The sequence below is a fragment of the Copadichromis virginalis genome, linkage group LG22 (genome assembly GCF_057382275.1).
Source record: "Copadichromis virginalis isolate Kocher_CV1m ecotype Utaka linkage group LG22, C_Virginalis_male_GT1.1, whole genome shotgun sequence".
Taxonomy (NCBI): Eukaryota; Metazoa; Chordata; class Actinopteri; order Cichliformes; family Cichlidae; genus Copadichromis; species Copadichromis virginalis.
Genome location: NC_140638.1, coordinates 34,240,742 through 34,253,432, shown reverse-complemented (window position 1 = coordinate 34,253,432; position 12,691 = coordinate 34,240,742). Strand labels below are relative to the sequence as shown.

The window sequence follows — 12,691 nt, the reverse complement described above, 5'->3', positions numbered from 1 at the left end:
TGAAGTCCAAACTTAGGAGCAGTCTTGTTCAATGTAGCTGGATGGTGGTAAAAGTTCAACATGAACAAAGCATGCCAAAAAGTACGAGGCCTTGCAGAAGTTCTTGCGGAATTCAAACTGAACAGTTTATAAAGTGCAAGGAGATGGGTTTGAGAATCTTGTAACCAGTTCAGTGTCCTCTATAGTTCAGTGCAGGCTGTTTCACTCAAGCAGTTTGTTTTTCAGAACTTACACATTCATGGATAAGTTGTTCCCATCCAACTCCATCAGCACCTTTTGAAGAAATTCAAATATGTATTTCAGGTGTTTTGGGTACCTCAGATTTAGACTGTAGATTAGTCCAAGCAGGAGGGCACACCCCTTTGCCACATCACTAAGAGCTTTCAGCACAGTGTATCCTTCTATGATGACACCAATGTCCTCAGGTGTATCTGCAGAGTCTGCTCCTTCATGTCTGACAACACAGACTCCTAAAGTCAGCTGCTCCGTTTCTCTTCTTGCACTAAGATCCACATCCTTAAAATGAAAACAAAGGGGGGGGAAAGCTAATTGCATATAGATACATATGAACAAATGAGCCCACCTTCAATTTACTATCCCAAATTTAAAAAAAACAAACAAACAAACTGATCTTTCCCCTTTTCTAACTTACCAAGAATTCCTTGAACAGGTCATCTGGCTTTTTATTTAAGTAGACACAGATAGTTTTTAGAACGCATTCCCGTCGAACATCAATGCTGATATTCTGGTGGAGATAAGAACTCAATGTGAGACAAGATTTTGGTTCTTTTCCACCTCTTCCCAAACCAAAGTCAAAAATATTAACAGATGAGTGATTAGCGATGAGTAATTAAACAATGTTTGACAACTCACATTAGTGACATTCAGTGAGGTTAATGATTGGTTAGGCACTGACTCTTCTGAGTCAGATCAACAAATATATGAACACAAAACTAGAAGCTTTTCAATTTTGACAATACATGAAAGCTTTCACTTTTGCTTTAATCAATTCTAGACTGTTCAACAATATAATTATTAATTGTACCCCTAAAAATGTTAAAATGAAATAGAAGATTAGAACTCGGCAATATGGATTCAAAATCCTATCACAATATTTTCTGGTATTTATTACGATAACAAGAGTTACAATAAAAGATACCAGTAACCACAATCACATCTGAGCCACTTTTGTTGCATCTACTGACAGACAGAACTAGCTGACCAACATAAAATGAAGGGGGGAACACACAAATTGTCACTTTGATAATCAATGGAACTGATACAAGGAGTTAAATGCATTACATATAGCTGTATTACACATAATGCTGCATTTTAATGACACAAGATAAATGCATGTCTTACACTTTAATCACTGATATTAACACTAAACCAGATATCAACACGGGGTAGAATTCCTTCAAACAATGTAGCAACTTATTTGATGCATGTTTCTAAAATACACTATACATATATTTCATTCTTCAAACGGATAGGATCGCTGGCGCTCCTGGTGCTCATTACTGACACCAGGGAGCATGCGCGGTAGATGTTGGGAGTAATTTTAAAGCTGCAGTTCTTAGTAGGCAAGTTGCAGCTTAACATGAATCGTAAAACATTTTGGGAAATTACACCGAAGTGGGCCCAATAATATTTGTTAAATGCCTGACTACTAACACCTGTGAGAGGCATACAAGCTAGAATGCTAAAAAAAAATTTACCAGACATCATTTGTTTTAAAATAAAACATACAGAAGTACTCCCGAAAATGTCGGATGTTTATCATTTAGTACACATTAACCAAATTTGTCATCCTTAAATGGTTGTACTTACCAAATAATCCTCAAATGGCAATGGATTTTATCCAGGCTTCTGAGCATGATGCAAGTTTCGGTTGAAAATGGCAGTTGTTCAAACTTCCACACTGCACATGTGCAAACTGAGAAGTACGGAGAGCCAGTTAGGACAATCCTCTTCAAATTAAAGTGCTGTTCATTTTAAATGAACTTTTTACGTTGGATTTAATGTACTGCATTTTGTTGTATTGAAATATTGTGTTATTAATTAAAATCAAAACAATATCCTTGTGTTTAGAGTTAAAAATCAATTGGTGACATTAATTTTAACATAAAACGTTTACATAATGCTAGCAACATCAATGTATCATTTCTTAGAGGTGTTCAGAGAGTGCACTAAAGAATCTGTGGAAGAATGAGGGGTCATCAACATTTGGACCATATATACTTACAATACATAGCTTTTTGTTAAGTGTAGATAGTTTAATAATTAGGAATCTACCCTCTGGAACTATAACTGTATTGAGTACTGTAAAATGAACATTTTATGTATTAAAATTACTAATCTCTTTTGTCTAGAATTATAACAGGCTGCGAACACATTAGGGAAGTCAGGTGTTTTAAGTTCATTTAAACCTGTGACAGCCCTGTGAGTCTCTTGTAATAAAACGTCTGCTTGTAGTTTTCTTGAGCTGGTTAAATATCTTTAACCTATTTTCTCTGGTGCCTGCTCCATTTACATTGCATGTGACAAACCTTAGTGTGCCCATATTTGTTTGTGTGTATGGCTAAAGATGCCATACGGGTTTAGACAGGTGAAGAGAATGGAAACACATTACCTGTTTGTAAATAGAAAGAATTAAAATGTTTGGCGAGAGGCTCCATGAGTCTATGTGTGTGTATATTAACTTATATGAGCAAGCGTGGCTTGCGTGTGTGTCCTATAAGTCTGTGTGCACTTGTGAGGCTGTTGTAAATGTGCTGCCGTTGACCGGATGTGTTTGCATGATTGTAGTGTGCGAATATGTAGAAATAGAGGGTGTTGTTTGTAGGTGAGAGGGGAAGTAGGTGATCGACACAGTGAAAGAAAAGAGAAAGAAACCACGAGAATGGTGAGTGACAACAAAAAAAGAAAAGAAAAAACCTCAGAAACATTCCAATTATATGTTATATCTGCTATGACATCATACTGATATTGCTAGGCTAAACACATGTTAAAGGAGAGATTGTGAGTGGATAAGAAAAGAGTGTAGCGGATTGTTATCAATATAGTCAATATAACCACGGAGTGGTGCTGGGGTCGCGGTAGAGCTGTCCGTCCACGTAGAGCCGGTCCGCGATGACAGCGCGGGAGCCTCTCTGGATGAAACTACGTCGGACTGGGAACAGGACCTAGCGTCGTTCCAGGATCTCTTTGGGGAACTGGTCGTTCACGCTGAAGTCCTTTCCTTTCAGCTCCCTGCTGCAACTCTTCACCTGTTCCTTCTGTTTGAAGTGGACGAATATGGTCACAATTGGAGGCGGTCTCCCGGTCACCAACCTCAAGGCCCTTTTACGATGCACTCTTTCAAAGGCGATGTTTTTCACACTGTCCTCCAGCAGCTTCAGGTGGGTTTTAATGAAGCTTTTCACCTTTGTTTCTGATTCCTCTCCAGCAGATTCTGGAATACCAGAAAACACAAGGTTATCGCTCATGCTACAAGCTTGTACAGTGGGGCAAAAAAGTATTTAGTCAGCCACCGATTGTGCAAGTTCCCCCACTTAAAATGATGACAGAGGTCAGTAATTTGCACCAGAGGTACACTTCAACTGTGAGAGACAGAATGTGAAAAAAAAATCCATGAATTCACATGGTAGGATTTGTAAAGAATTTATTCGTAAATCAGGGTGGAAAATAAGTATTTGGTCACCTCAAACAAGGAAAATCTCTGGCTCTCACAGACCTGTAACGTCTTCTGTAAGAAGCTTTTCTGTCCCCCACTCGTTACCTGTATGAATGGCACCTGTTTGAACTCATCATCTGTATAAAAGACACCTGTCCACAGCCTCAAACAGTCAGACTCCAAACTCCGCCATGGCCAAGACCAAAGAGCTTTCGAAGGACACCAGGAAAAGTATTGTAGACCTGCACCAGACTGGGAAGAGTGAATCTACAATAAGCAAGCAGCTTGGTGTGAAAAAATCAACTGTGGGAGCAATCATCAGAAAATGGAAGACATACAAGACCACTGATATTCTCCCTCGATCTGGGGCTCCACGCAAGATCTCATCCCGTGGGGTCAAAATGATCATGAGAACGGTGAGCAAAGATCCCAGAACCACACGGGGGGACCTGGTGAATGACCTGCAGAGAGCTGTGACCAAAGTAACAAAGGTCACCATCAGTAACACACTACAACGGCAGGGAATCAAATCCCGCAGTGCCAGACGTGTTCCGCTGCTGAAGCCAGTGCATGTCCAGGCCCGTCTGAAGTTTGCCAGAGAGCACGTGGATGATACAGCAGAGGATTGGGAGAATGTCATGTGGTCAGATGAAACCAAAGTAGAACTTTTTGGTATAAACTCAACTCGTTGTGTTTGGAGGAAGAAGAATACTGAGTTGCATCCCAAGAACACCATACCTACTGTGAAGCATGGGGGTGGAAACATCATGCTATGGGGCTGTTTTTCTGCCAAGGGGACAGGACGACTGATCCGTGTTAAGGACAGAATGAATGGGGCCATGTATCGTGAGATTTTGAGCCAAAACCTCCTTCCATCAGTGAGAACTTTGAAGATGAAACGAGGCTGGGTCTTCCAACATGACAATGATCCAAAACACACCGCCCGGGCAACAAAGGAGTGGCTCCGTAAGAAGCATTTGAAAGTCCTGGAGTGGCCTAGCCAGTCTCCAGACCTCAACCCCATAGAAAATCTGTGGCGGGAGTTGAAAGTCCGTGTTGCTCGGCGACAGCCCCAAAACATCACTGCTCTCGAGAAGATCTGCATGGAGGAATGGGCCAAAATACCAGCTACTGTGTGTGCAAACCTGGTAAAGACCTATAGTAAACGTTTGACCTCTGTTATTGCCAACAAAGGTTATGATACAAAGTATCTAGTTGTATTTTTGTTATTGACCAAATACTTATTTTCCACCCTAATTTACGAATAAATTCTTTACAAATCCTACCATGTGGATTCATGGATTTTTTTTTCACATTCTGTCTCTCACAGTTGAAGTGTACCTCTGGTGCAAATTACTGACCTCTGTCATCATTTTAAGTGGGGGAACTTGCACAATCGGTGGCTGACTAAATACTTTTTTGCCCCACTGTATAGAGCACTTCACTCACAGAATTGTTCTTCTTTTGGTTCCTAGGGTTTTTTAAAGTAGTTTAAAAAGTAAATATGGACAGTGTTTCAGGGTATACAATACTCACATTTCCCTTTGTCTGACCGAATATAGTTAACTGACTGCAAATAGATTGATATAATTAATGCATCTCTGTGGTTTACACATTTTCAGGCATCTCATCATTTAACTGCTTTCCTAACTAATTTCCAGCTGTTTTCTAGTTCAGCTTTAACCTCTGGTTCTAAATATGGTTTTTGCCTGTAAGGCTGGGATAGTGATGTTTATTTCCCAAGGAATTTCTAAAAGATAACTCTTATGTAGTTAAAATAAGAATACTTTGTGAGAGTATATAAACTCTTGACACCGAGATAGTCAACTCCAGACAGATTTGGTATTTAACGCTACATCAGAGTTAAGATACCAACTCTCCAAAAGAGTTCAATTAACACCCATATAGACACTTTAATAGTGATGAAATCAAATCTGACAGTGTTAATTTGGGCATGCTGGATTTGATATGTACCTATTTAGTGAAGAGCTTTGAAATTTCACCATGTACAGATAGAGATACCGATTTACTAATTGCATGCCCTTTCAAAGATGCATATTGAGTTTGCAGTCAGTGAAGACTGGAAAGTGTTACTGCATTGTGTCTAGGGATATGCTGCTATAATGGCATGAAATATGGAGATGCTTGTATTTCCAATTTGACCTTTTAAGAACCATGCTGGAATCACTCCTGTGGAGGACAGGAAGAAACACAGGTGGTCTACTTCTGCTATTACCAACGCTAGTACTCCTTAAACCTGAAGAAAAATGCTCAATGTGTAAGGCACAGAAAAAATGTGAAGACATTGAAAAGGACATGCCATTCAAATTATTGAACAGTTATGACAACTAACTTCTGAAACAAACAGCACAGAAATTTGAGCAGCATTCAATTATTTAGCCTAAAATGCCCAGAAACTTCTCTTCTTAGATGACAAATCAATCCTCTAAAACTGTGAATGCCTATAAGATGTCACCTGTAATGACCCTGGTTTTCCTGAGACAGGAGGGGCTGGTAATGGCCTTTAGGGATGGCAGAGGGCAGCCAATGACTTTTTTTGAGCAGTGTACCAGACACCCAGGCAGTAGGAGAGCATGCTCTCCACTGAGGAGCCAGCTACAGCTTCTGGTCCAGGAGACAGAGGAAGTGTAGCCGCTGCAAGGCATTGAAGATCTGCATGCCCAGAAACTTGAAGGTGGAAACATATTTCACCCGCTCTCCATTTATTTTATTTCATTTTATTAATTTATTTTAATAAATTAATAAAAAAAATTTTACCTGTCCAACAGTGTAACAATCAGAATTCAATCAGAAAGTCGGCCTCCAGAACTGTTTAATTATGGACTCATGTGCTGTCAACCTCCGGGTCGGCTCCCTGACATGTTGTTTTTTGGCTTTTCGGTCTGCTCCACAAACACATGGATGTCATGGCGCTCCCCACAATGGCATCCTGCTGCTTCTAGCCGGGTTCAGAGGGACTTCCTCAACATTCTTGTCTATTCCAGGCTCCAGTCTGCATGCAGGCTCTGTGGCATATCCATCAGAGTATGAATGTGTGTGAATAGAATAGCACAGAAAAAAGTGCTTGTATGAATGGGTGAATGAGGCAAGTTGTGTAAAGCGCTTTGACTGCTCAGACATAGTTGCTTTCATAAAGCCTGAAAAGAGGAGTAGTTTTCTCACACACCAGATAACTCTTGCCCTTTCAGCATATTGTTATTAATATGATAGAAGAGAATGGAGTTGATATGACAAAGGACAGAAAGAGGTATTTCAGGTAAACTGATAATCACTGGATTTTTGATTATATTGTTTTGAAAGGAAGGAGAAAGCCAGGTGAATATATTTGCATAACAAATAGACTCTCATAAGCAACTACTGTTACTTTCATGTTTGAAATGAGTAATAAAAGCAAACACTATATTGTAATATCCCATGGCTGTGAAGAGGAGGGTGATGTGAATAGAACTGGGTGGTCTTCACTAAACTCCGACATGCTTCTATTTCTGTGTGAAGTCCTTTGATAAATATTTTATAGTCTTCCAAAAGACAGCACATGCCCACCTCACAGTGCCTCGGTAAAGCAATGTGTTTGTAATTAAGTAGTTAGAAATCAAAGCAATATGTGGTATGATTAATATTTAATAACATGGAGTTTTTATGACTGAGTTAGTTGAATACCTTATCTTTATTATGCAGATACTTCATAAATATGAAATATTACTCATTACAGATAGCAGCTCTTGAAAACCTTACTGAAGCATTTAGAAATATAATTAAGCTCAGCAAAAATAAACCAAGTACTTTTCTCCATTTTTTTTCTTTGAAAGCTTTATCTACAATGAACCTACAATAACAAAATAATGAATAGCTCTGTGGGATTAAAATACAGCTTTCTCCAGACCCAAGCTACAAAACACAAACTTATTTTAATGTTTTATTGCTTTGCTTACTTCAGGGAAAATAGTATTCTATCCTTAAGATCAATGTAAGCTCTCAGAGAGGATTGATGAATCATGGGATTACATCTGAGTTCAAACGTTGACTATTTCAATATAAACTGTAATCTTGTCATTGTTTCCTGCTCTGTGCAAGCAACCAAGCAAGCACAATGGATTTGTCAAGTCCAGAAATGATTGTCCAAAGGTGGATTATACAAAGCCACGAACAGTACTAATCCATAGAACACGGAAGGATCGTATATATACCTGCACACATTTAAAAAGACTTTGACTGCAGAAATAAAAAAGGACAAGTGAAATCAAGCTCATTAATAATAAAACATTATTATTATTATTAATAGTAGTAGTAGTAGTAATTTGGTCATTCAGCCAATAACAATACATACTGAATATATCTGTGTTCTCTACATTTGTAGACCAGAATACAGATCATGAAAAGTATCTCTTAAAATGTGATGTAATTCGCAGTGATGGTTGCCTGTCAGGCAGTAACGGGAATTTCGGCTTTTTTTAAGAGAGATGGTTCTTTTTGCTCCCAAGTTGTTCTTGAGGATTTTTGTTTCTTAATTCATTTATTACAGAAAAAATCAAAACTATGTGAAAAATGAATTACTTACGTTAAAAATATACATTATATCAAATGTTTATTATTTACATGGCTTATTATACTTCACGTGTAACATAAAATTTTAGTACAAAAAAGAACATAAACATCCAATCTTTAGTTGTATGCATATTATTTAAAAACTTGCAATTATTTACAGTACAACAACATTGACAATCACAAAACAACATAAGTGTCACGGCCTGCGCTGGCAGACCGTGGAGAGGTGGGGAAACAGGACCCAAACGTCGGACTCTTCAGTGCAAACAGAGTTTATTTACAAGGTGGTGGAGTAAAGCAACAATAAATCCCCGTGTGTCCAGTGTCAGTGCTCTGTGCCTCCACTCCTTAGTGTTAGTGTGGTCCGTGTTTGTTGCCCTATCATCCCACAATTCTCCTGGGAAAGTAACAGAAGCAGCCGAAAATACAAAACTCTCATTCCTCAGTAGCTCCTCCGATGAGGCTTGATCAGCTGCAAGTGTGTGTGCATCTTCCTCGGGTGTGGCCAGCCACCTGGCAGAGCACACCCACCAGGCCTGATAGTGCCTCTAAACCGTCCTACCAGACACACACACCCACACACACACACACACACTGTCAGGGACCTGGATCTGAGCAATCCAGGGTCCCTATCTAACTATCTTGAAAGTTAGTTAGAAGTAAAGCAACTGTGTAAGTTCATATCTGAATATTTGTAAAGCATTCCCACGTTAAGCTTAAGAACCAATATATGGAGTGACTGCCTCTCATTCTCTCTCCCTCCCTCTGCTGTTGCTACTTCAATCACGAAACTGATCAATGATCTGCTGATTGGCTTTTCTGTCGCGAGTCTCTCTTGTTTGTTTTTGGTCCACTTTGCGCCAGAAAGAGGAAACCAGCGGATAAACAACAGCAGCACATTTAAGCTTGATAAACTGTTGTTAGAATTTATTTAATATTACTTTCTACACCAGGATCCTTTTCTACGTAGCTGACAGCTGGTAACTGTGCAGGGGAGGGTCTAGCAAAGTTTAGCCAGGGGGGCAGGTAGGGCATTAACAGGGAAAAGAGGGTATAAAGTAATACTTTCTTATTCTCATTTAGCAGCATTCAAGATGGCGGTGCAAGATGTCACAGCGGCCTGGCGCTCTTCTCAACTTAGCGGTTTTCTTTTTATTTTGTGTATTTTTGTTTCACTTTTCCTCTGACATGCAGGAGCACATATGCAATACAGCAAAACTGAACTGCTTGTGGTTCTAAACCACAAAAACCTGCACATCTTCGCTGACAATGACTGGGACTCAATCCCCCCTGAGATCCGGAGGGTCACTGACTCTAATTTCACCATACCCAGTTTTGCCAACTCCTCAGTAAGGAAAATCGCTATTGGCTGTCCTAAAAGTCGCTAGAAGTCGCTAAATGACGTTATCATCTAATTTGCATAATCAGTCATACCTATGTAATTGTAACCAACGTTGTAGGGGAGAGAAATAACCTCTTGGAAGAGACATAAAGTGATTAAAAACCCTCCTAAATTCATTTAGAATTTATATAGAACTACAAATTAAATTTCTTATTTCAATTATTGTTTGGTTTTTTTTAATGTCACAATTCCAACCCACCTCCTTTTTCCAGGCTTGGACCGGCAAAAGTGACTTGAAATAGGCACTCTGGTCAGGGTACTTTGTGTGTGTGTGTTTATAAGTAGTTTAAAACCTTGTGATCCACAAAACAGAATAACAGTAAAAGAAGAACTGACTGTGTTACAGTCAGTGTGGGGAGCTGCCGCTTGTGAGTGCTTTTGCACCCGCTGCTTGTTGAGAGTAAGAGCGATACGTGCTTTCATGTCAAAAAGTCGTCATAACTAAGTCTCCAACAACACCAGAAAAAGTCACCAGATTTGTCGTTACTCGCTTTTTAGAAAAAAAGTCGCAAAGGGGGTCTGAAAACTCGCTAAATATAGCTACAAAGTCGCTAAGTTGGCAACACTGACTATACCACAGCTGAAGTGGTGTAGGTGACGGAGGCACAGGAAACAGAAGAGAGGGAAGAGAGCGGGGCTGAGGGCTAGGCTACGTGCTAACCCACACAGACCGGTTATTCCAGGTCTCTTCCTCACCAACTCACGGTCACTAAATAACAAGATGGATGAGCTACGACTGCGGATCACCTCACGCTGTTTGGATTACTGTGTTATGATCATCACAGAGACTTGGCTGGACTCTTTTACCCCAGACACTCACTGGGTACAAAGACAGTTGCACACAAACCAACTGCCCGGACATCACCTTACCTGACACCCTAAACCATTTCTTCGCCCGCTTCGACCAAGAAAACAGGGACACCATCACCCATCCTGCCGTTACAGAGAGGGACGATGCTCCCTTCCAGCTGGAGCAGCATCAGGTCAGAGACACACTGACTCTGCGCAGTGTGTCTCTGACCTGATGCTGCAAGGAAAGCAGCTGGTCCTGATGGTGTAGCCGGTAGAGTGCTTAAAGTGCGCAGACCAACTAGCATAGGTTTTCACCACCATCTTCAACCTCTCACTGCTACAGTCTGTAGTACCATCCTGCCTTAATTCAGCCACCATCGTTCCAGTGCCCAAGAAGAACACAGTGAGCTGCTTGAATGACTATCATCCTGTTGCTTTAACACCCATAATTTCCAAATGTTTTGAGCAGCTCATCATGTCACACATTAAAGCTGCCATCCCTGCAGACCTCGATCCATACCAGTCTGCATACAGGGCAAACAGGTTGACAAAGGACGCCATAATAACAGCTCTTCACACAGCCCTCACACACCTGGACAGTAGTAACACCTATGTTATGGACTTCAGCTTTGCCTTCAATACAGTTCAACCCCACAAACCGGTTAATAAACTAAGCAACTTTGGACTCAGCAGCTCACTGTGCAGCTGGACATTGGACTTCCTGAGCAACAGACCCCAGAACGTCAGAATGAGAGAGCACACCTCCTCCACCCTCATTCTAAATGTGGGTGTCCCACTGGGGTGTGTCCTCAGTCCCCTCTTATACTCACTTTTCACCCATGACTGTTCACCAATCCCCACCAGTAACATCATTATAAAATTTGCTGATGACACCACCATCATAGGACTGATCGACAACAACGATGATTCAGCCTACAGAGAGGAGGTTCAGCATCTGAAGCAATGGTGTGACGACAACAACCTGCATCTGAACACAGCCAAGACCAAGGAGATGGTAATCGACTTCAGGAGAACAAAGTGATCTGAGCGCTCTACCCTCTACATTGATGGGGAGGAGGTAGATAGGGTAGAAAGCTTTAAGTTCCTCAGAGTCCACATCTCGGCCAACCTTACCTGGTCCACAAATGTTTCCCACCAGGTAGGGAAAGCACAACAAAGGCTGTACTTCCTCAGGAAACTACGTCAGGCCCAATTACCCCAAAGACTGCTAGTAAACTTCTACCGCTTCTGAGCCTTCTGACTTACTGCTGCACACTCTGGTTCAACTGCTGCACCGCAGAGGACAAGAGGAAACTGCAGCAGGTGGTGAGGGCAGCAGAGCGGGCAATCTGCACTTCACTAACCCCCCTCAGATACATCTATACTGGCAGACTTCAGCAGAAAGCCAGCATCATCATCAAAGACCCCTCGCACCCTGGACACTCACTTTTTTCCCCCCTTCTCTCTAGTAAACGTTACAGGTCCATCAGGTCGAAGACAAACAGACTCAACTGAAGTTTTTACTCACAGGCTGTCAAACATGCTGTACCTCCACCCTGATTGGAGGATAACTGCACTGCCAACACTCATGGACATTACACCTTATTTATAAATCGTATTTCTATATATACTTCAATGCAACCAACACCCCTACCTCTTTAAAGTGTATTTATTATAACCGTATTTATATAGTTGCAACAGCAGCCCCCCAATCAATGTGCAATATCACTGATCGCACTGCACCTCTCAATGCACCTGCTAGTTAGATGGCATGTATGTGTATTGTGGTGGGGCGTGGTTTGCGGTGCCGTGCGGACGCACCTGCACGGCATCCGCAATCACGCCCGCCGTGTTAAAACACGGGGATTCAGGGGTTGGTGGGTGTGTGGTGTGACGTGAATTAAAATAAAGTTGGTTCTGAACGTTGCTCCGTGGTCCCGCCGTGCCTTATTCACGCCACATTGGTGCCGAAACCCAGGAGGCGGCACGGCGGGTCCGTATCGGAGCCAGGGAATGGAGGAGCTGGCCCGGAGGGTGGCCGAAATGGCGGCCGCCCAGCGGGAGCAGGCGGCGGAGGTGCGTCGCCAGCAGGAAGAGCTGCAGGACCGGTCCGAGCGCCACCTGGAAAGGATTGGGGAGCTGGTGGCGCTGCTCTGGGCCTGGGCGCCACCCCCACAAGTGTGTCCCGAGGACAGTGAAGCGGTGGAGGAGCCGTGTGGGGCACCTCGGCAGCCGGAGGTGGTGGACGAGTCACG

At 41.8% G+C, this 12,691-nt stretch overlaps 1 long non-coding RNA gene across 1 annotated transcript; it reads right to left on the bottom strand.

Moving 5' to 3' along the window:
- Positions 1 to 315: 315 nt before the first annotated feature.
- Positions 316 to 1,905, bottom strand: LOC146683754 (uncharacterized). The gene is made up of 3 exons (XR_014917636.1): positions 1,831 to 1,905; positions 653 to 745; positions 316 to 516 (listed from the first exon to the last, which is right to left on the bottom strand). It is a non-coding gene; the product is annotated as an uncharacterized LOC146683754 (long non-coding RNA).
- Positions 1,906 to 12,691: the final 10,786 nt, after the last annotated feature.